Source organism: Bubalus kerabau, chromosome 4 (assembly GCF_029407905.1).
Source record: "Bubalus kerabau isolate K-KA32 ecotype Philippines breed swamp buffalo chromosome 4, PCC_UOA_SB_1v2, whole genome shotgun sequence".
Lineage (NCBI taxonomy): Eukaryota > Metazoa > Chordata > Mammalia > Artiodactyla > Bovidae > Bubalus > Bubalus kerabau.
In genome coordinates this window covers 176,729,681-176,752,256 of record NC_073627.1, presented here as the reverse complement: position 1 = coordinate 176,752,256, position 22,576 = coordinate 176,729,681, and the positions used below count along the sequence as shown (strand labels likewise).

The 22,576-nt window shown below is 41.8% G+C and overlaps 1 long non-coding RNA gene across 1 annotated transcript in view; it reads left to right on the top strand.

Moving 5' to 3' along the window:
- Positions 1 to 22,576, top strand: part of LOC129651789 (uncharacterized) — a 61,739-nt gene that overhangs the window by 5,483 nt on the left and 33,680 nt on the right. The window lies entirely within an intron of this gene.

Sequence of the window (22,576 nt, the reverse complement as noted above, 5' to 3'; positions counted from 1 at the left end):
CACCAGCAGCTCATTACCTGAGGACGGAAGGAATAGAGGAGAATCAGGACACCAGATGAATGTAGGTGAAAAAAAAAAAAAAGTCATTTAAGGGTAAGCGAATCATCCATCTGGCATGCAACACGACTTCCTGCCATCTAAGAGTTCTCTAGTCCAACTCTGCATGCAAGGAGAAGGTTAAAATGGATTAGTTCCCCTTCAAAAGCAGAGAGCAGGAAAACCCAGAGAGAGAAAGTAACCAGCCCAGGGTCACCCCATACTTCAGGTGGCCAAGTCCAGTTCTGAGACCCGAAACTGTCCCTTCAATCAGCAGGTCTCCCTAAGGCTTTTCTGGCACTTGGCTACTTGCTTATAATTTTCCTGGCTCTGAATGGAAGGAGAATTATAAAAGAAAAACAAAGTTAATAAAAATCAAACTCAGACCCTGAAGGGATGGAGAAACCAAAAGAGACTGTTTATTAGACTACAGGACGGCACGGACAGCAAAAGCACTTATTACTGGTTCACACTTACCTGAGTCTTTCTCAGAGCTGCCCAAGGCTCTTTCTGACTTAATTTTAAAGTGCTAAATTCTCTCATGAACCTCCATCAGCCTGGGAGTATCCAAAAGGCATAGCAAAATAGTGCTGCAAAGATAGTGGGAACAAGGTCAGTTGTGGAATGCTGGACATGCTATTTGGACATGGGGGCTGAACATCTTCCCCAACCAAAGCCTAGTCAAGGGTCCATGGTCCCGGCCAGGTCAATTAGAGACACTTTAGCTCCTTTCATCCTGGCCATTGTGATTGATTCAAAGACAAACACACGACCCACATCAAGCTAATGAGAAAACTCCTGGGACATTTTTTTTTTTTTAAGGGATATCTATAAAAATGCTCTCTCATCTCTGGGATTTTAAGCTGTAAGTGAAAGTGAATCACTCTGTCATGTCCAACTCTTTGCGACCCCATGGACTGTATCCTTCCAGGCTCCTCTGTCCATGGGATTTTCCAGACAAGAGTACTAGAGTGGGTTGCCATTGCCTTCTCCAGGGGATCTTCCCAAACCAGGGATCAAGCCCAGGTCTCCTGCACTGCAGGCAGACGCTTTACCCTCTGAGCCACCGGGGAAGCCCAAGAAGGGCCATGTGAAATCCCAAGGGTCACACAAGCTCACTGTAGGATGTGGAGATGGGCTCCAACCAGGCCCAAGAACCAACATTGGGGAACTTCCTGTCCTATGGTCCAGTGGTTAGGAATCCCCCTGCCAATGCAAGGGACATGGGTTCAGTCCCTGGCCCAGGAGGATTCCACCTGCTGCAGGGGAACTGAGCTCCTGTACCACAGTTGCTGACCTCATGCTCTAAAGCCCTCGAGCTGCAATTACTGAAGCTCTTGCACAACAGAGTGGCCCTGCTGCTCGCCCCAACTAGAGAAAGCCAAAAATAAATAAAAAGAAATGACATGGAGGATTTAGGGTTCTGAAGGAATACCAAGTGCTTTCTCTAAAAACCCGTAAATCCTCCACCAGGAGACACACTCCCAGAAGTGCCCGTCTTCCTTGTCAAGGGGAGGCCTCCCGCCCCACTCTCCTTAGCATGCGGCTTCGATAGCACCTCTTCATGCTTTTCACCACATGTCCTGTCTGGGCAGTGCCCTTGTCTTCATGCCACTGCCTCTGATCTCTGCTCCAAAGTTCTTCCATCGTCAAACCCCCATCACTGCCCATGACACTCCGCCACCCTCTACATCTGCTTCTCAGCTCCCTGAGGAAGGTAATCTCTTTTCAGGTCCTTTTTGGAACTGGTGCCATTCCTTAGACCCTGTGCCCGTCTTTCACCGCCTCTCCCACAGAGTGGCAATGCGTCGTGAAGGTGGAGAAAGGCACCATGCACAGGAAGGGGTCAGGCAAGGCTGCCAGCACAAGGTGACTTGCAGGCCGAGTCCTGATCGGCTCATTTCAGTCTCTCAGTTGCATCCAATTCTTTGCAATGCCATGGACTGCAGCAGGCCAGGGTTCCCTGTCTATCACCAACTCCTGGAGCTTATTCAGACTCATGTCCATTGAGTCAGTGATGCCATCCAACCATCTCATCCTCTGTCGTCCCCTTCTCCTCCTTGCTTCAATCTTTCCCAGCATCAGGGTCTTTTCCAATGAGTCAGTTCTTCACATCAGATGGCCAAAGGATTGGAGCTTCAGCTTCAGCTTCAACATCAGTCCTTCCAATGAATATTCAGTACTGATTTTCTTTAGGGCAGACTAATTGGATCTCTTTGAAGTCCAAGGGACTCTCAAGAGTCTTCTCCAACACCACAGTTCAAAAGCATCAGTTCTTTGGTGCTCAGCTTTCTTTATAGTCCAACTCTCACATCCATACATGACTACTGGAAAAACCATAGCTTTGACTAGATGGACCTTTGTCAGCAAAGTAATGTATATGCTTTTTATATGCTACCTAGGATGGTCATAGCTTTTCTTCTAAGGAGTAACTGTGTTTTAATTTCATGGCTGCAGTCACCATCTGCAGTGATTTTGGAGCCCCCCAAAATAAAGTCACTATTTCCATTGTTTCCCTGTCTATTTGCCATACATGAGACTGGATTTCATGATCTTAGTTTTCTGAATGTTGAGTGTTAAACCAACTTTTTCACTCTCCTCTTTTGCTTTCATCAAGAGGCTTTTTAGTTTCCCTTCACGTTCTGCATTTTCTAAATCCAGCTTGAACATCTGGAAGTTCTTGGTTCATGTACTGTTGAAGCCTGTCCTGGAGAATTTTGGGCATTACTTTCCTAGCGTGTGAGATGAGTGCAATTGTGTGGTAGTTTGAGCATTCTTTGGCACTGCCTTTCTTTGGGATTGAAATGAAAACTGACCTTTTCCAGTCCTGTGGCCACTGCTGAGTTTTCCAGATTTGCTGGCATTTTGAGTGAAGCACTTTCACAGCATCATCTTTTAGGATTTGAAATAGCTCAACTGGAATTCCATCACCTCCATTAGCTTTGTTAGTGATGCTTCCTAAGGCCCACTTGACCACACATTCCAGGATGTCTGGCTCTAGGTGAGTGATCACACCTCATGGTTATCTGGGACATGAGTATCTTTTTTGTACAGTTCTCCTGTGTATTCTTGCCAGCTCTTCTTAATATCTTCTGCTTCTGTTAGGTCCATACCATTTCTGTCCTTTATTGTGTCCATGTTTGCATGAAATGTTCCCTTGGTATCGCTAATTTTCTTGCAGGGATCTCTAGTCTTTCCCATTCTATTGTTTTCCTTGACTTCTTTGCATTGATCACCCAGGAAGGCTTTCTTATCTCTCCTTGCTCTTCTTTGGAACTCTGTATTCAAATGGGTATATCTTTCCTTTTCTCCTTTGCCTTTAGCTTCTCTTCTTTTCTCAGCTATTTGTAAAGCAGCCTCAGACAACCATTTTGCCTTGTTGCATTTCTTTTCCTTGGGGATGGTCTTGCTCACTGCCTCCTGTACAATGTCAAAGCTCCGTCCATAGTTGTTCTGCACTCTGTCTATCGGATCTAATCCCTTGAATCTATTTGTCACTTCCACTGTATAATTGTAAGACACACAAATCGTAAGGGATTTATTTTTTTAATGATACCTTTTAAAAATTTATTTATTTTAGTTGGAGGTTAATCATACCTGAATGGTCTAGTGGTTTTCTCCACTTTCTTCAATTTCAGTCTGAATTTGGCAATAAGGAGTTCATGATCTAAGCCATAGTCAGCTCCCAGTCTTGTTTTTGCTGACTGTATAGAACTTCTCTGTCTTTGACTGCAAAGAATATAATCAATCTGATTTTGATGTCGACCATCTGGTGATGTCCATGTGTAGAGTCTTCTCTTGTGTTCTTGGAAGAGGGTGTTTACTATGACCAGTGCCTTCTCTTGGCAGAACTCTATTAGCCTTTGCCCTGCTTTATTCTCTTGGCAGAACTCTGTTAGCCTTTGCCCTGCTTTATTCTGTACTCCAAGGCCAAATTTGCCTGTTATTCCAGGTGTTTCTTGACTTCCTACTTTTGCATTCCAGTCCCCTATAGTGCAAAGGACAGCTTTTGGGGGTGTTAGTTCTAGAAGGTCTTGTAGGTCTTTGTAGAACTGTTCCATTTCAGCTTTTTCAGCATTACTGGTCAGGGCATAGACTTGGATTACTGTGATATCAGGACTCAGGATTACTATGAGTAATCACAGTTATCTACTGTGAGTAATTACTATGGATTACTGTGATTGCTCCCAGTAATCCTGAGTCCTGATAGGTGAGTAATAATTACCCACTGAAGGATGAGGAGAGAAGCAGTGTCCCTGAGGAAGGGGATGGAACATGGTGAGGCTTTGAACAGGGAGAGCTCACGTACTTCCTACTTTGAGACTGATGGGAAATAAACGAGAAGAGGCTGAAGCTCCAAATGAGCAGATTCTGAGGGTTGTGCTGAAGTGGCCGGCTTTCACCTTAAGGGAGAAGGGAAGACACTGAAGGAGATTTAAGCAGAGCCTTCAGCTGACTCGTGCACCTCTTTCTGGGCTATCATCTCTAGGCCCCATCTGCAACCTCCTTCTTTCTTAGCCACCCTCTCCTGTCACTACCTGTCAATACATCTTAGGGTTTTTCAGGATTTTTGGTTTGTTTTGGTTTAGTTTGGTTCCTTTGGGCCATACCCAGGGGCATGCGGGATCCCAGTTCCCCAACCAGGGATTGCCCTGCATTGTGAGCTCAGAGTCTTAACCACTGGACCACCAGGGAAGTCCTACACCTTGGGCCTTTTTTATTATCTCTTATACCTTTCACTCTCTCTCAGCTCCTACCGAGCTGGCTCTGTGACTCCAAGTTTTATGAATTCTGGTCTAGACTTTTTGATCCATCACCACCTTTTTGAGTCTCTTGGAACCTGACAATCTCTCAGGGTCTTTGCAGAGCCTCTTAGGATAAATCACAGGCTGTGGTAACCTCTCATGACTTTTGAGGGACTCTTTTGGCTTTTCAGGGCCTGTTGGGGTCTGTCCTGTGTCTTTTGGGGGCTGCACTTAGCTCTAAGGTGTCACCACCTTCCATTTTGGACTGTATCCCTTTGGTTGGTAAGTCTGTTTTTGCTCTCAGAGGCTGGTTTGATGTTCCCTCACCCATGAATCAATTAAAACTGACTCTATTCCTCTGTCCATAGAAATTGGAACTCTAAGGAATTAAAAGAGTTCATGCATTTCCCAGGCCACCCTTCCTGAGACTGAACATCTTCTAGAACCTGCCATACGACGAGTTTCATCATCCACTGGGTTAGGTGTATGTCAATCATAATGTCTTGGCCAATGAGCTGTTAAGAAATGTGAAGGCTGAACTCCTAGGACAGAACCTGAAAGCTCATTGGGCAGTCAGAGGTTTAGCAGGGGTACTTTTCTCTGAGACTTTACCAAGAGGCAAATATGAGATCATTTTGCAGTGGGTCAGAAGCCACACTTCACCCAGGGGAACTTAGACCTAGAGGGGCTTAAGTGGTGGCAGTATTTAGTGACACCTTCTGGACACAGATCCCGTGTGGAATCAGGAGCAAGAAATACCATCAAGTCCTGTGGTAGAATTAAGGTGGAATCAGGGAGCTCCAGAAGGGTAGACAGGAAAGATACACAGACATTCAGTCAGCAATTGTTTTAAGGTTGCTCCACAGAGATCACAGAGACTAAGACAGACACAGTCCAGTCTTCAGGAGGGGCACAGTGGAGGGGGAGATAGACATGCTGAATGAGGAGACAGCAGACTGGAATGAAGCCCCAGGAGAGGCCAATCTGTTTACCACAGTGGAGAGCCTCTGACGATTTAAACAAGGAATTGACTTTGCAAGGTCACTTGCAAGTAGAGGTCAAGAAGGGAGGCAGGCAGACTGAGAAGGCTGTTGTGGGTGGAGCCCCAGGTGAGGTGGATGCCTTAACCTCAGCTCTCTGCTGCCCAATTTCTGCAAATCATTTTTTCCTATGTTCGTCTCATGGGGTTGTGGTGAGAGAGTAATTTTGTACCATCTTATTTCCTCATGGTTGGAAGTATACTTACTAATATTAACAATAAACAGTATTGATTAGATTATTTTATCTTCACGATGACACAAAAGATACATACTTCATTTTCGCCATTTTAAAGATAAGGACAGTAGTACATAATGGGCTTCAGTACTTGCCTAGTAATATACAGCAAGTATAGCAGTTCTGAGATTTGAAACAGGTCTTCTCACAGTAAATACCATACTCTTAACACAACAAAAGTAATCTCAACACTGAGAAGGAGATTCTGTGTTTTTACTACTATTATTTCCTTTGCAAAATTGTTAAAGAACGGCACATAATATTTGATGGTATTTTATTTTCTCTTTGCATTAAGAGAATACATGTTCTATAACAGACTTTCATAAATTTGCCCGATCATAAAACTCACCTGGGACGCTTGATAAAAATATGTATTTCCAATCTCCTCTCATGGATATTTTGATTCATTAAGTCTAGGGTGCAGCCAATGCTTTTATAAATCACCCCAGGAGAATCCTGTAATCAGACAAGTTTGTCGTACATTCTATATAAGATGCTTTTTATTGGCTGTATAAGATTTAATCATGTAGATATTTCACAATTTAGTTTACAGTTCTCTGCTGGTAGATTGTGGGTTTTAATGACATTTTAATACTGAAACAACATTGTGATGATCAGACAAGTGCATGTCTCTCATTATTTCCTTAGAGAACCATGGCATTTAAACCAGTCTCTCCAGCTCTATGATTGAGTTTCACGTGCTTGGGAACCTAGCACATATGCTTCTCTACTGAAAATAGTTCTAAACATGCAGTCATTCAGGGACTGGGATACAGGGCACAGACTGGGGAAAATGAGGCACATAAAGCATAAATGTATGAATTTAATTGTTTGACTCTGTCTTAACATTTGCAATTTACATACATTAAACACTCATTAGCATGATACTATGTTTTTTTCCTGTGCATCACATTTTATCATCTCTGCAATTCCACAGAATATTATCCTTATTTAACAGATGAGTAAAATTGATAAAATTTTAAACCTCCCTGATAGTAGTTATATAAATACATATAATATATATATATTAGTTCAGTTCAGTTGCTCAGTTGTGTCCAACTCTTTGCGACCCCATGAATCACAGCATGCCAGGCCTCCCTGTCCATCACCAATTCCCAGAGTTCACTCAGACTCACTTCCATCGAGTCAGTGATGCCATCCAGCCATCTCATCCTCTGTCGTCCCCTTTTCCTCCTGCCCCCAATCCCTCCCAGCATTAGGGTCTTTTTCAATGAGTCAGTTCTTTGCATGAGGTGGCCAAAGTATTGGAGTTTCAGCTTCAGCATCATTCCTTCCACTGAACACCCAGGACTGATCTCCTTTAGGATGGACTGGTTGGATCTCCTTGCAGTCCAAGGGACTCTCAAGAGTCTTCTCCAACACCACAGTACAAAAGCATTAATTCTTTGGCACTCAGCTTTCTTCACAGTCCAACTCTCACATCCATACATGACCACTGGAAAAACCATAGCCTTGACTAGACGAACCTTTGTTGGCAAAGTAATATCTCTGCTTTTCAATATACTGTCTAGGTTGGTCATAACTTTCCTTCCAAGGAGTAAGCGTCTTTTAATTTCATGGCTGCAATCCCCATCTGCAGTGATTTTGGAGCCCCCCAGAATAAAGTCTGCCACTGTTTCCACTGTTTCTCCATCTATTTCCCATGAAGTGATGGGACCAGGTTCCATGATCTTCATTTTCTGAATGTTGAGCTTTAAGCCAACTTTTTCACTCTCCTCTTCACTTTCATCAAGAGACTTTTAGTTCCTCTTCACTTTCTGCCATAAGGGTGGTGTCATCTGCATATCTGAGGTTATTGATATTTCTCCCGGCAATCTTGACTCCAGCTTGTGCTTCTTCCAGCCCAGCGTAATTTACCATAATATATAGTAGTTACATATAATATTATAATAATAAAGTAGTTAAATATATATATAATATATGTATTTGTATATGTAATATACTAAAGAGCCTCTTGATGAAGGTGGAAGAGGAGAGTGAAAAAGCTGGCTTAAAACTCAACATTCAAAAAACAAAGATCATGGCATCCGGTCCCATCACCTCATGGCATATAGATGGGGAAATGGTGGAAACAGAGAAAGATGTTATTTTCTTAGGCTTCAAAATCACTGCGGATGGTGACTGTAGCCATGAAATTAAAAGACGCTTGCTCCTTGGAAGAAAAGCTATGACAAACCTAGACAGTATGTTATAAAGCAGAGACGTTACTCTGCCCATAAAGGTCCATATAGTTAAAGCTATGGTTTTTCCAGTAGTCATGTATGGATGTGAGAGTTGGACTATAAAGAAAGCTGAGTGCTGAAGAATTGATGCTTTTGAACTGTAGTGTTGGAGAAGACCCTTGAGAGTCCCTTGGACTGCAAGGAGATCAAACTGGTCCATCCTAAGGGAAATTAGTCCTGAATATTCATTGGAAGGGCTGATGCTAAAGCTGAAGCGCCAATGCTTTGGCCACTTTATGCAAAGAGCCGACTCATGGGAAAAGATCCTGATGCTGGGAAAGAGAAGGCAGGAGGAAAAGGGGATGAAAGAGGATGAGATGGTTGGATGGCATCACCGACTCAATGGACAAGAGTTTGAGCAAGCTCTGGGAGATGGTGAAGGACAGGGAAGCCTGGCATGCTGTAGTCCAGGGGGTCACAAAGGGTCAAATAGGACTGAGAGACTGAACATCAGTACATAATACTGGTGAAGACAACGGCAGCCCACTCCAGTATCTTTGCCTGGAGAATCCCATGGACAGAACAGCCTGGAGGGCTACAGTCCTTGGGTTGCAGAGTCAGACATGACTTAGTAACTGAGCATTCACACACACATAATAAATGTATTTATATATATATATATAATGTAGGTATGCTTGCTAAGTCACTTCAGTCATTTCTGACTCTTTTCCAAACCCATGGATTGTAGCCCACCAGGCTCCTCTGTCCATGGGATTCTCCAGGCAAGAATAATGGAGTGGATTCCCATGCCCTCCTCCAGGGGGATCTTCTTGACCCAAGGATCAAATGCATCTCTTATGTCTTCTGCATTGGCAGGCAGGTTCTTTACCACCACCCCCACCTGGGAAGCCCAGATATATATAATATATGTATTATACAAAATACTTACTATGAGTCAGTACTAAATATGCAACTATTTTATATCATTTAATCTTTAAGGCAACAGTATCATTAGGTGTGTATTATTGTTATTATTATTATATCAAAGATATGGTGACTACTACTGAACTCTTTTTTTTTTTTTCCCTGATAAGTAAACAGAAGCTCAGAGTGTTTGAACTCTGAGTAACCAAAATCTAGCCTAAATTCACCTCACATGAGAGGCAGTTCTAGTGTTAGGACCCAGATGTAGTTCATTCCTAGACCATTACTCTTTCCCAAAACACTGTAAGTTCCAGTTCAGCCATCATCAGATTCTTATTTTTATATTGAAAACAAATATTCCCCATACCTTCCCTAAAACTCCTATAAAATTAGCAACTTTAAAAAGTCAAGGAGTCATCACTCACCAGGCTTGCATTTTTGGAAAATGAGAGAGAGGCAAGCCCCTGAAACCTGAGTTGGGATTGAGTAAGGAATCCCTTTTCACTCCATTTGGAAGAAGCAAACTGAGTCCAGGGAAGAAAGATGAGTGTAGTGCTCTGAATGGGGCTTCAGTTTGATTTCTGCTTCACGCAGACTATATGTAAGGGCTTCCCTGAGAGCTCAGTTGGTAAAGAATCTGCCTATGATGCAAGGAGACTCCAGTTAGATTCCTGAGTCAGGAAGATCCTCTGGAGAGGGGATAGGCTAGCCACTCCAGCATTCTTGGGCTTCCCCAGTGGCTCAGCTGGTAAGGAATCCACCCGCAATGCGAGAGACCTGGGTTCGATCCCTGGGCTGGGAAGATCCCCTGGAGAAGGGAAAGGTTACCCACTCCAGTTTTTGGGCCTGGAGAATTCCATGGACTGTATAGTTCATGGAATCACAAAGAGTCGGAGTCCAGTTTCACTTCATGCAGAAAGGCAGATGAGATGCAGACAGGTGGTAAACTATGTGGATTTAATCTTAATTTTAGTAGGAAAATAAATCAGGTTATCTTTATTCCTACACTTCTGGCCTTAATGAAATGGTCTGGAGGGAGCATAGAGAGAGGGTAGACTTGGCACCACAAAGAGATTGAAACCTCAGATTAATATCTGCATGAACTTGTTCATGACCTCTTCCTGAGCCTCCGTTTCTTTATCGGTAAAGCAAGGCAAAATCTGATCAGTGGATGATCCTGATGATTAAATGTGATAATGTAACTAAAAAGCTAAGCACATTTGGGTTCACACTATACTTTTTATAATGAAATCATTCATTGCTTTCCCAAAAGCTCCTTCTCAGAATCCATCTGCCTTAGCTCTCACAGGATACTGCCTTTAAGGAATCTCCCTAGGATACACAGGATGGTTTCTGACAAACGTTCATCAGGTAGAGGAGTCGTTACCTGTCCCAGAACAGGAAGGGCCCATATTCTTCTGCTCTTATTTTATGCACAATACTGAAAAAAGGAACCTGAGCTTGTTACAAGAAGGCCAATTCCAGCACTGTGATTTCATCATGAAAATTGATAAAGGATGCTGATTAAGTCACTTTGGATACAAATGGCACTATTCTAAACTGGAGATAATAATAATAATAATAATACATACATACATACATACACAGTAGGAACATCATGAACACCAAAGGAAATACTGGTCTCCAAGCACAATATTAACACATCTTGGCTCTAATCCTGACTCAGCCGCTCCACAGTTTTGGCCCAGAACTGTGTCCCTCTGCACCAATATCTATACCATCAAGAGGCTTGCAACTTATGGTTAAAATCTCTCCTTTCTCTGATATTCCATGATTCTGTGACTTGACTAAAGTCTTGCCAGAGTCTGCATTGCCCCATACCTAGTCTGAGTGTCTTCACTTTATAGGATTTTCTCAGCTCAGAGAGGTGTGTCTTCGGCTTGAGGGAAAGTCTTGCTCCATAAAAGAGCTGCCTTGTATGGTGTCTCCAAATTGCAACTCTTCTAGATCCCTAAAAAACCCCTATCTGATCTGTATTCTAGGGAATTTACCTATCTCCCCAACTGTGGTGCTCCCTTCCTATGAAGTTTATTGCGTTTTAATTTACAGTATGTCAACATTGATGTGTGCGTGCTCAGTTGTGTCCAGGTCTTTGCAACCCCATGGACTATCACCCATCAGGCTCCTCTGTCCATGGGATTCCCCAGGCAAGAATACTGAAGTGAGTTGTCTTTTCCTCCTCTAGGGATCAAACCTGCTTCTCCTGCATTGGCAGGAGATTTCTTTACCACTGAGCCACCTGGGAAGCCCTATTATTGATAAAGAAAATGTATCACTCATGTGTCAGGAAATGCAGCTTTAAGTCCCAGCTGTTCCACTGTGTGGTCGATGGCTGGGCTTTCCCTCAGGGGGAAAAAAGAGAAATTCCTAAATAATTCCTAGGCCTAGTAGTCAAAGGTAAGAGAAGAATGACTTATCATTGGTGCAAAGAGAAGTTTGCACCCAGAACACAGACATTAAGTTTAGGTGACAGACATCAATGAATAGCAGAATTACTGACTAAATTTAAAGTTATTCTTGGGAATGAGTATTGCTAGGACTATAAAATCACACATTTCTAGATTCTTTCAGCCTGGAAAACATTAAACTTTAATCAGAATCTGAAAGTCAGTGAATCTTGAGTACATTTATGTGATATAATAGAAATAATAGAAATCCACACTGGCACCTTAATCCTTATCTCACATACACCATTTTTCTCTTCTAACAGAGGCATTAGAACTGAGGTTAAAGCAAACTTGAATAAAATCCACACTATCATTTTCTCCCATCCTCACTCTTCCTAACCCTCTGCTTTGGGCTAGTTCACTATTTTTTTTTTTTTTTTTTTAATTTCTCAACACCTAAAAATTTCTGAACACCTGATCTGAACTAACATTTTTCCTGCTCAGGATCATTCACCTGGATCCAGCTATGCCTGAAGTCTAAATCTGTATATACCCTTTTTCTAAATATACGAGCCATTATGTCTTATTTTTCCCAGGCCAATTTGAGTTATATTTGTCACTTGCAATTGGAAGTACATCTGCCCGATGGAAAAATGATCTGCCTAATTAAAAAATAATATTTGCTCTTTTTATATCACAGGACTGATATAAACATCAGATAAATTTACAGATTTTGATCACTAGCCATGGTTCCAGTGCCAGCTATTAAATAAGAATACGGTGATGAATACGACAAGGTCTTTTCCCTAGAGAATCTTGGTCTAGTTGCAGAGACAAGTATTTACAGAAATAGCTACAACAGACTGTGCCTGACCACAGTGATAATAAAGTTACGGGAGGAAATCAGTCAATTTTCCTAGAGAAGTTAGAAATACTCTACAGAAGATGTGACATTTGAACTGCATGATGAAAGCTGGTTACAAGTTTTCCAAGTAGAAAAATGGCTCTCAATCAGAGGCAGTTTTATGCCTCAGTGGACATTTTTGTTTGTCATACTTGGGATATGCCAGGGATGCTGCAAAACCTCCTACAATGCACAAACTGCTCCCACAGCAAAGAATTCAGTTCAGTTCAGTTGCTGAGTTGTGTCCGACTCTTTGTGACCCCGTGGACCACAGCATGCCAGGCCTCCTTGTCCAAATCCCAGAGTTTACCCAAACAGCAAAGAGTTATCTGGTCCCAAATGTCATTAGACATGAGGTTGAGAAACTCTGAAGTAAAGCTATTAAGAAAGAACATCCCAGAACAAGGTGAACATAAAGCCAGGGGTCATGATCAGTTCAGAATGATGGAAATAGTTGATGCAGGGAAAATAAGTTGAAGGCATATGACAATTTTTTGATCTTTGAAAGTGAGGCTTTGAACATTATTTCTATAGGTGTGGGAAGATATCAAAGTTCTTTTAAGGTTGGAATTAGAAAGGCCTCCTAAGTTAAAGATCTTGGAAGAGGAACAGGTCTGCCAGTTTCTTAACTTTGACTTTGAATGTGTAGGGCTACCAAAGATTAGAAGAGATAGGCATTCTCACCGGAGACAGCCTTAGAGGCTAGAACAATTAGTATGCATGCTAAATTGCTGCAGTCATATCTGACTTTGACACCCTATGGGCTGTAGCCTGCCAGGCTGCTCTGTCCATGGTATTCTCCAGGCAAGAATACTGGAGTGGATTGCCATGCCCTCCTCCAGGGGATCTTCCCAACCTAGGGATCGAACCCACATCTCTTATCTTTTCTGCACTGGCAGGCAGATTCTTTACCACTAGCACCACCTGAGAAGCAGAACAATCAGTGGGTTATTAACATTGCTGCTGAATTTGACCAAGATGATGCTACTGATATTGGTGATGAAGAAAACCACTGGGTTTGGCTTCCCTTCCAAAAATATTTATTGGATTCTGAGCCAAACAGAAGCCCTCTCTGAAAACAGCATTTTCCATCTCCCCTGTGCCTTTTATTGCCTCTTTGGACATCCTGCCAATTCATCTTGGAAGAATTAAATATTTTTATAATGAATCAGATGCTAGTGACAGGTGCCAGATTGACGACTCTGGAGGAGGAAGCTTGAAGTGCTCACATTCCCACACCGAGATGACAAGGAAAAGAGTTATGTGTGTTGAAAGATTGATCATCAAGCTGTCCACAGGCAACTCTTTGGCCTGCAGAAAGTGGTTTAAATTTAGACACAATCTGGAAGCCTTTCAGAGCCAAAAAGGAGTGTGTCATCGTGTTGATGTTCCCTCCTCTTCTTACCTTTGGTAGAGCTAAACTGGAACTTATATTCAAACACAGTCTACAATTATACTCAAAAGGTTGCACATGGCTTTCTCCACTTTGTAGAGTCACTGAGTTTTAGAACTAAAAGAGGCCCCAAAGATTGCATAACTCAACTGTTCCATTTTCCAGATGGGGGAAGTGAACGCAAGAATCAGATTCATGACTTACCCAGGATTGCACAGGTTACCATAGAATAAACTAGAGAGAACTTCTCTTGCTTTCTTCTTTTTGAGATCTGACCTACTCCATTTTTTCTTTTTTTCCAGCTATATTGAGATATAACTGACATAATAGTGTATAAGTGTAAGGTGTAAAATGTGATAACTTAGTACATGTGTATATTGCAAGTAGATCTCCACAGTAGGGCTAGTTAATACATTCTTCATCTCACAAAATTGCCATTTATTTTTGTTGTGGTCACAGTGGGAACTTTTAAGATCTGCTTTCTGAGCAACTCTCAAATATATGATATTGTATTGCTAACTACAGTCATCATGCTCTATATTAGAGCCCCAGAATTTATCTATCTTATAACTGGGAGTTTGTACCCTTTGAACACCATCTTCCCATTTTCCCCATCCCCTAGCCCCTGACAACCGCCATTCTACTCTTTTTTTCTGAGTTTGGCATTTGAAGATTCCACATTTAAATGAAATCATGCAGTATTTGTCTTCCTCTGACTTATTTCACTCAGCATAATACCCTCTGGGTTTATCCATGTTGTCACAAATGGCAGGATTTCTTTCCTGTTTATGGCTGAATACTATTCCACTTTGTATTTACTCCACATTTTCTTTATCCATTCATCCCTTAATTGACACTGAGGTTGTTTCCACATCTTACTATTGTGAACAACATTGCAATAAACATGGGTGCAGATATTGCTTTTAGATACTGATTTCACTTTTTTAGGGTTTGTACCCAAATCCACTTCTTAAGTGGGATCCCTTTAGCTGCCCTGAGTCACCTCCCATCCTACTGTCCTGCTCCCCATAACTATGGATAACTGTGAAGTTATCACTCAGCTCAGCTCAGTTCAGTCGCTCAGTCGTGTCCGACTCTTCGCGACCCCATTAATTGCAGCACGCCAGGCCTCCCTGTCCATCACCAGCTCCCAGAGTTCACTCAAACTCATGTCCATCGAGTCCGTGATGCCATCCAGCCATCTCATCCTCTGTCGTCCCCTTCTCCTCCTGCCCCCAATCCCTCCCAGCATCAGGGTCTTTTCCAATGAGTCAACTCTTCACATGAGGTGACCAAAATACTGGAGTTTCAGCTTTAGCATCAGTCCTTACAAAGAACACCCAGGACTGATCTACTTTAGGATGGATTGGTTGGATCTCCTTGCAGTCCAAGGGACTCTCAAGAGTCTTCTCCAAGAACACAGTTCAAAAGCATCAATTCTTTAGCGCTCAGCTTTATTCACAGTCCAACTCTCACATCCATACATGACCACTGGAAAAACCATTGCCTTGACTAGATGGACCTTTGTGGGCAAAGTAATGTCTCTGCTTTTGAATATGCTATCTAGGTTGGTCATAACTTTCCTTCCAAGGAGTAAGCGTCTTTTAATTTCATGGCTGCAGTCACCATTTGCAGTGATTTTGGAGCCCAAAAAATAAAGTCTGACATTGTTTACACTGTTTCCCCATCTATTTCCCATGAAGTGATGGGACCAGATGCCATGATCTTCGTTTTCTGAATGTTGAGCTTTAAGCCAACTATTTCATTCTCCTCTTTCACTTTCATCAAGAGGCTTTTTAGTTCCTCTTCACTTTTTGCCAAAAGGGTGGTGTCATCTGCATATCTGAGGTTATTGATATTTCTCCCAGCAATCTTGATTCCAGCTTGTGCTTCTTCCAACCCAGAGTTTCTCATGATGTACTCTGCATATAAGTTAAATAAGCAGGGTGACAATATATAGCCTTGACGTACTCCTTTTCTATTTGGAACCAGTCTGTTGTTCCATGTCCAGTTCTAACTGTTGCTTCCTGACCTGCATATAGGTTTCTCAAGAGGCAGGTCAGGTGGTCTGGTATTCCCATCTCTTTCAGAATTGTCCACAGTTGATTGTGATCCACACAGTCAAAGGCTTTGGCATAGTCAATAAAGCAGAAATAGATGTTTTTCTGGAACTCTCTTGCTTTTTTGATCATCCGGCAGATGTTGCCAATTTGATCTCTGGTTCCTCTGCCTTTTCTAAAACCAGATTGAACATCTGGAAATTCGCAGTTCACCTATTGCTGAAGCCTGGCTTGGAGAATTTTGAGCATTACTTTACTAGCATGTGAGATGAGTGCAATTGTGCAGTAGTTTGAGCATTCTTTGGCATTGCCTTTCTTAGGGATTGAAATGAAAATGGACCTTTTCCAGTTCTATGGCCACTGCTGACTTTTCCAAATTTGCTGGCATATTGAGTGCAGCACTTTCAAAGCATCATCTTTCAGAATTTGGAATAGCTCAACTGGAATTCTATCACCTCCACTAGCTTTGTTCATAGTGATGCTTTCTAAGGCCCGCTTGACTTCACATTCCAGGATATCTGGTTCTAGGTGAGTGATCACACCATTGTGATTATCTGGGTCATGAAGGTCTTTTTTGTACAGTTCTTCTGTGTATTCTTGCCAGCTCTTCTTAATCTCTTCTGCTTCTGTTAGGTCCATACCATTTCTGTCCTTTATCTAGCCCATCTTTGCATGACATGTTCCCTTGGTATCTCTAATTTTCTTGAAGAGATCTCTAGTCTTTCCCATTCTGTTGTTTTCCTCTATTTCTTTGCATTGATCGCTGAGGAAGGCTTTCTTATCTCTTCTTGCTATTCTTTGGAACTCTGCATTCAGATGCTTATATATTTCCTTTTCCCTTCTCTTCTTTTCACAGCCTTTTAGGGAGTGCCTAATCTGTGCCTGACTATTGACCATGCTATGCTCTCCACACATGCTAGTCCTGACTCTATAATGACCTTGGGAAATAAGAAAGACTATAATAATTCTACAGATGAGGAAACAGTCTCACAAAGCTAAAAATGCCCAAAGATCATACAGCTAATAAATAATCATTCAAAATTTAAACCAATGCTTGTATAATCGTGTCTTAGCATGCAATTTGGGGCTTCCCAGATGCCTCAGTGGTTAAAAATCTGCCTGCAATGCAGGAGCCACAGGAGACTTGGGTTTGATCCCTGGGTCGAGAAGATCCCCTGGTGGAGGAAATGGCAACCCACTGCAATATTCTTGCCAGGATAATCCCATGGGCAGAGGAGCTTGGCAGGCCACAGTCCATACAGTCACAAAGAGTTGAACACGACTGAGTGGCTGAGCACGCACAGCGTGCAGTCTGCCCAGGCCCGCTTCAGAATTGTTTTCTCCATTCCTTCTAGCCATAGCTACTGGGCCCATAAAATGTCTCTTTTCAGGCTGGGGTCAGGAAATCAAGGTGATTGATGAAATTCACACTTCTGTTTAATCTTTAAGGAAGAAATTTTCTGCCTATTTCTGATGATGTTTCCTTTCATATGAAGAAAGCTCCATTTGCATTTTGCAAATGGATTTTCTTTTCTAGTGTATTGAGTGCTGTTATCATGAATCCACCTGAATATTAATTGGAAGGAATGTTGCTGAAGTTGAAGCTTCAATACTTTGGCCACATTATGTAAAGAGCCAAAAGCCAATTCATTCATCTGATCCTGGGAAAGGTTGAAGGCAAAAGGAGAAGGAGGCAGCAGAGGATGAGATGATTAGATAGCATCAGCAACTCAATAGACTTGAGTTTGAGTAAACTCTGGGAGATAGTGGAGGACAGAGGGACCTGACATGCCACAGTCCATGAGGTCACCAAGAGTCGGACACAACTTAGCCACAGAACAACAGCAGTTGTCATGAAAGGGTACTGGGTTTCGTCAAATAGTTTCTTCTGAATCTATTGAGATGATTATGCGTCCCCGCCCCCTTTTCTCTAGTAATATGTGTGTTTGCTGCTGCTGCTGCTGCTAAATCACTTCAGTCGTGTCCAACTCTGTGCAACCCTATAGATGGCAGCCCACCAGGCTCCTCCGTCCCTGGGATTCTCCAGGCAAGAATACTGGAGTGGGTTGCCATTTCCTTCTCCAATGCATGCATGCATTCTAAGTTGCCTCAGTCATGTCCGACTCTGTGCAGCCCACCAGGCTCCTCCCTCCACAGGATTCTCCAGGCAAGAATACTGGAGTGGGCTGCTATTTCCTTCTCCAAATATGTGTGTTTAATTGATTGCTTTTCATATGTTGAACCAACCTTGCACTTCTGGGATTAATCCCACTTGGTTAGTGTATAATCCTTTTTATTTATCGCTAGATTCAGTTGCTAGTATTTTGTTGAGGAGTTTTGCATCCATATGAGGGATATAGGTCTCTCTCTTTTTAATGTGTGGTGTCTTTGCGTGGTTGTGGTATCATAGTAATACTAGTCTCATAGAATGAATTTTTCAATTTTTCTTTTTTTTTTTTTTTTTTTGAATTTGAGGATTGGGGCTAATTCCCAGATAAAAGGAAGGGAAGTAAACTATTTGCATAGTTTGGAAAGAAGAATACTTGGACATAAACCATAAACAGCCTCCCCCTTCTCTCTTTTTTGTTGGTGAGTGACCCACTTTCAGGGAAGGAGGGGCAAACTCCTTAGTTTTCAATGCCTTAAGATTCAACAAAAAGAAAGTAAGGTCTGTCTTGGCTTAAGTCTATGGATAAGTCTCTCCAATGTTGGACTCAGCATGAAATAGATCACTTCATTGCAGCACAAATCATTTTCTTAATATTCACTTTATCTACAGCAAAGTTAATATTTTGAAATTTGTTTGCCTTAAGTCAAAAGACTGGTCTAGGAAGAAGGACTTTATAAATCTTCCATGTTCCCTTGGACTTTAACAATGTAAAGGCAGAAACATCTGATTATGTATTCCAGGAACAGGAGTGAAAATAATTAGAAGTGCCTAAAAGGTATCACAGAAATTAACAGGAATATTATGGGATTTGGAATCTCAACACTTGAATCAAGATCAAAAATAAAATATGCTGCATAATGTTTTGTATGTGCAACTACTGTTTTTAACCACTGCTCCCCAATGGGCTAGCTCCACAAAATTAGGCAAGATATTTCATCCTGCTAAGCTTTTGTTTCCATCTCTGAAAATGAGAGTTGAAATATTCACAAGTTTCTTTTATAGCAAGTGCTGGAGCCTTCTCATGCTGACTCACAGGCTAACTATGTAAATCTCTTTCAACTCCATTCTAACTTGGTAGACTGAAACCTGCCACGAAGGAAGTCATTTTTCCAGGACATCAGGAAATGTTATATAAGGGCTTTTTCCACCTGAAGATCCAGTCGCAAAACATTTTATCAGCACCCTCAATCCAACCTTGATTCCCACCAGTATGTACTTGATAGCTGTTACAGCCCCTGTGTCCTCAGCTAGAACTTTCCTGGTTTTGAATTAGCTCTGGTCAGAGATAGATAAAGGCAGGAAGAATGAAACTCCACTGAGTGTCCCAAGAAACACAGTTTCTATGACTTAAGATCCCCTTGTTCTCTATCTCTTGCCAACTGAAGCGTAGAGAACTGTCACCCACATGAGTAGGTATGTCCCAGCTTCTTTGTGGTCACTTTGCCAACCAATCCATCTCAACTAGAAAATATTTTAAGGATAACAAACCAATGATTAGAGTGGTAATTAGCTTACAAAGTGCTCTTGGGGCTTTATTTCAGTTAATCTGCACAACCATCCTGTAAGTGGTGAGTTTATTATTGTCTGTATTTTTCAGTTAAGAAAAATGAGCTTCTGTAGAGACATGATGGACCCAGGGATTGTCATACACAGTGAAGTAAATCACAAAGACGAAAACAAATACCATATATTAACACAAGTGGAATATGAAAAAAAAAATTCATAGATGACCTTAAACAGAAATAGAGACACAGATGTAGAGAACAAATGTGTGCTTACCAAGTGGGGAGAGGGAGGGGGCGAATTTGGAAGATTGGGGTTGACATATATACACTCTTATACCGTGTATAAAGTGGGTAAATAATGAGGACCTATCGTACAGCACAGGGAACTCTACTCAATGCTCGGTGATGACCTAAATGGGAAGGAAATCCAAAAAAGAGGGGATGTATGTGTGTATAGCTGATACACTTTGCTATACATTAGAAACTAATACAACAGTGTATCCAATAACAACTTTAAAAAGAAAACTGAGATTCAAAAGGAAGTACAACCACCTATACCTTTGAACCTCTCCCCTCTTCCACAAACCTGGGTAATTAGCTATCTCTTTATAATTAATTCTTTCCTTCTAGGGTCCTTCTCCTTATACTATAAACATGATCAAGGCCCACATGTCCTTTAAAAATCATCTGGCCTGCAGTTAGTCTCTGCTAGCCATTCAGTCTCTCTCTTTCCTTTATCAGCCAATCTCTAGGAAAACCAGTGAACACTTGCTATATTTGTGTGCTCCTCTCTCCTCCTCTCCTGTTGCAACCAAGGTTTAAAAGAAAGACTGTATAGAGATTGCTAAGATCATATATTCTCAAGTCAGAGAGACCTGCCTTTGAATCTGAGCTCTGCCATGGACTAGCTTTGTGATCTTGAATTAAAAGCTTTTCTAGAACCCTTAGTTCCTCTCTAAAGGTAGAATCATTGCAGCTATACCACAGGACAGTGGTGAAGATTCCAAGATGTGTGTGGTGTTCATAGCACAAGTCCTAAATGTCAGGAAAACCAGCCATTATTGCCGGAAGTCTGTTAGGCTTGACATTTTGGAGTATTTGGTTCTTGATATTTTATTTTTGCTTGACATCTATGTACTCACCTGGTCTTCCCATTTCATATGGGACCATTTTTTTTCTCTAAGTGCCTACTTTAACTGTAAACTTGAATTTTCCTGCCTCGCTCAAGCTGGTGTTCCCTAGGGTTACCTCACTGATCTACTGCTCATGTCACCACACATTCGTTCTAAGCTATTGCATTGACTCCCAGGTTAGTTTATAGACACTGGCTCCCAAATAGGTGTGTTCTACCAGACCCCTTTCTTAAACTTCAGGATCATATGTCTTTACTTGGATAACCAAGAGCAGCTCACACTCATTCAGTCCAAAATAAGACTCATCATCATAATTTCTCAATCCACTCCTCCTTTGCTATTTTATGTTTCATTTGGTGATTAGAACTTTATGTATGAAGCTAGACTTTCCTCCCTGATCCTTCTTGATCACCATTTTCTCCATCTTCTATGTTCCTACTATCTGTCATAGCAGTGAGCTGAATAATGCCCCCAAAGATATGTCCACATCCTAATTCCTGGAAGTTGTAAGTGTTACCTTATTTGAGGGAAAAAAAATTTGTAAATTCAATTATATTAAGGATCTTGAGATGAGGAGATCATTCTGAATTATACAAGTGAGTTCTAACTACCAGAACAAGTATCTGTATATGAGAAAGGCAGAGGGAGATTTAAGACATGCCGAGGGGAAGGTGATGGGAAGAGAGGCAGAGATTCTGCAAGCTGCAAATACCATCAAAGAATGCTCCCACCCACCAGAAGCCAGAAGAGGCAGGGAATGGATTTCCCCTAAGAAACTCTGGAATGACCATGGCCCTACCACACCGTGATTTCTAACTTCTGTCCTCCAGAACTCTCAGAGTTGCTTCGAGCCTCCAAGATTGTGGTACTTTGTTACAGTGGCCACAGGAACTAACAGAGCCGTCTTCTCTTCATCCTCACTTTCATACCTGTGATTCTCCTTTTTTGTCCACTTGGGTGACCATAATAGCCTATCTCTCTCCCTACGTTAGGTCTGCATAGTAAAAGCTATGGTTTTTCCAGTAGTCATGTATGGATGTGAGAGTTGGACCATCAAGAAGGCTGAGCACCAAAGAATTGATGCTTTTCAATTGTGTTGTTGGAGAAAACTTTTGAGAGAAACTTGGACAGCAAGGAGATCAAATCAGTCAATTCAAAAGGAAATCAACCCTGAATATTTACTGAAAAGACTGATGCTGAAGCTGAAGCTCTAATATTTTGGCCACCTGATGCAAAGAGCTGACTCATTAGAAAAGATCCTGATGCTGGGAAAGATCAAAGGCAGTAGAAGGGGACAACAGAGGATGAGATGGTTGGATGGCATCACGGACTCAGTGAACATGAGTTTGAGCAAACGCTGAGAGTTGGTGAAGGACAGGGAAGCCTGATGTGCTGCAGTCCATGGGGTCGCAAAGTCAGACACAACTGAGCTACTGAACAACAGCTACCTACTTTCAGTCTAGTCTTCCTCCAAGCTACTCTCCAGTAGGTGCAAATTAAGATCATATCACTGCTGTGCATTAAACGTGATAGACTCCAATATCTTTACCATCCTTTTTAAGTCTTTCACAATCTGGTGTTTCTACCATCTACAACCATTTCATCCCTTGCTTCATGCTTCAACATTATCTCTAGGCTCATCCAGTTGTCCCTTTTTCTTGCCATCATGCTTTCTATGCTGTCTGTTCTTTCTGTGTTTTATTTCCTTCTCCTCCTCTTCTTTGTTACTTTGAACTTAGTACATGTTTTAATAAATACATCTTTCTTTAATCTTTATTCCTCATCATGTTGTCAGCTTCTTTAAAGCAGACACCACATCTTATTTAGTTTTCAGCACTTA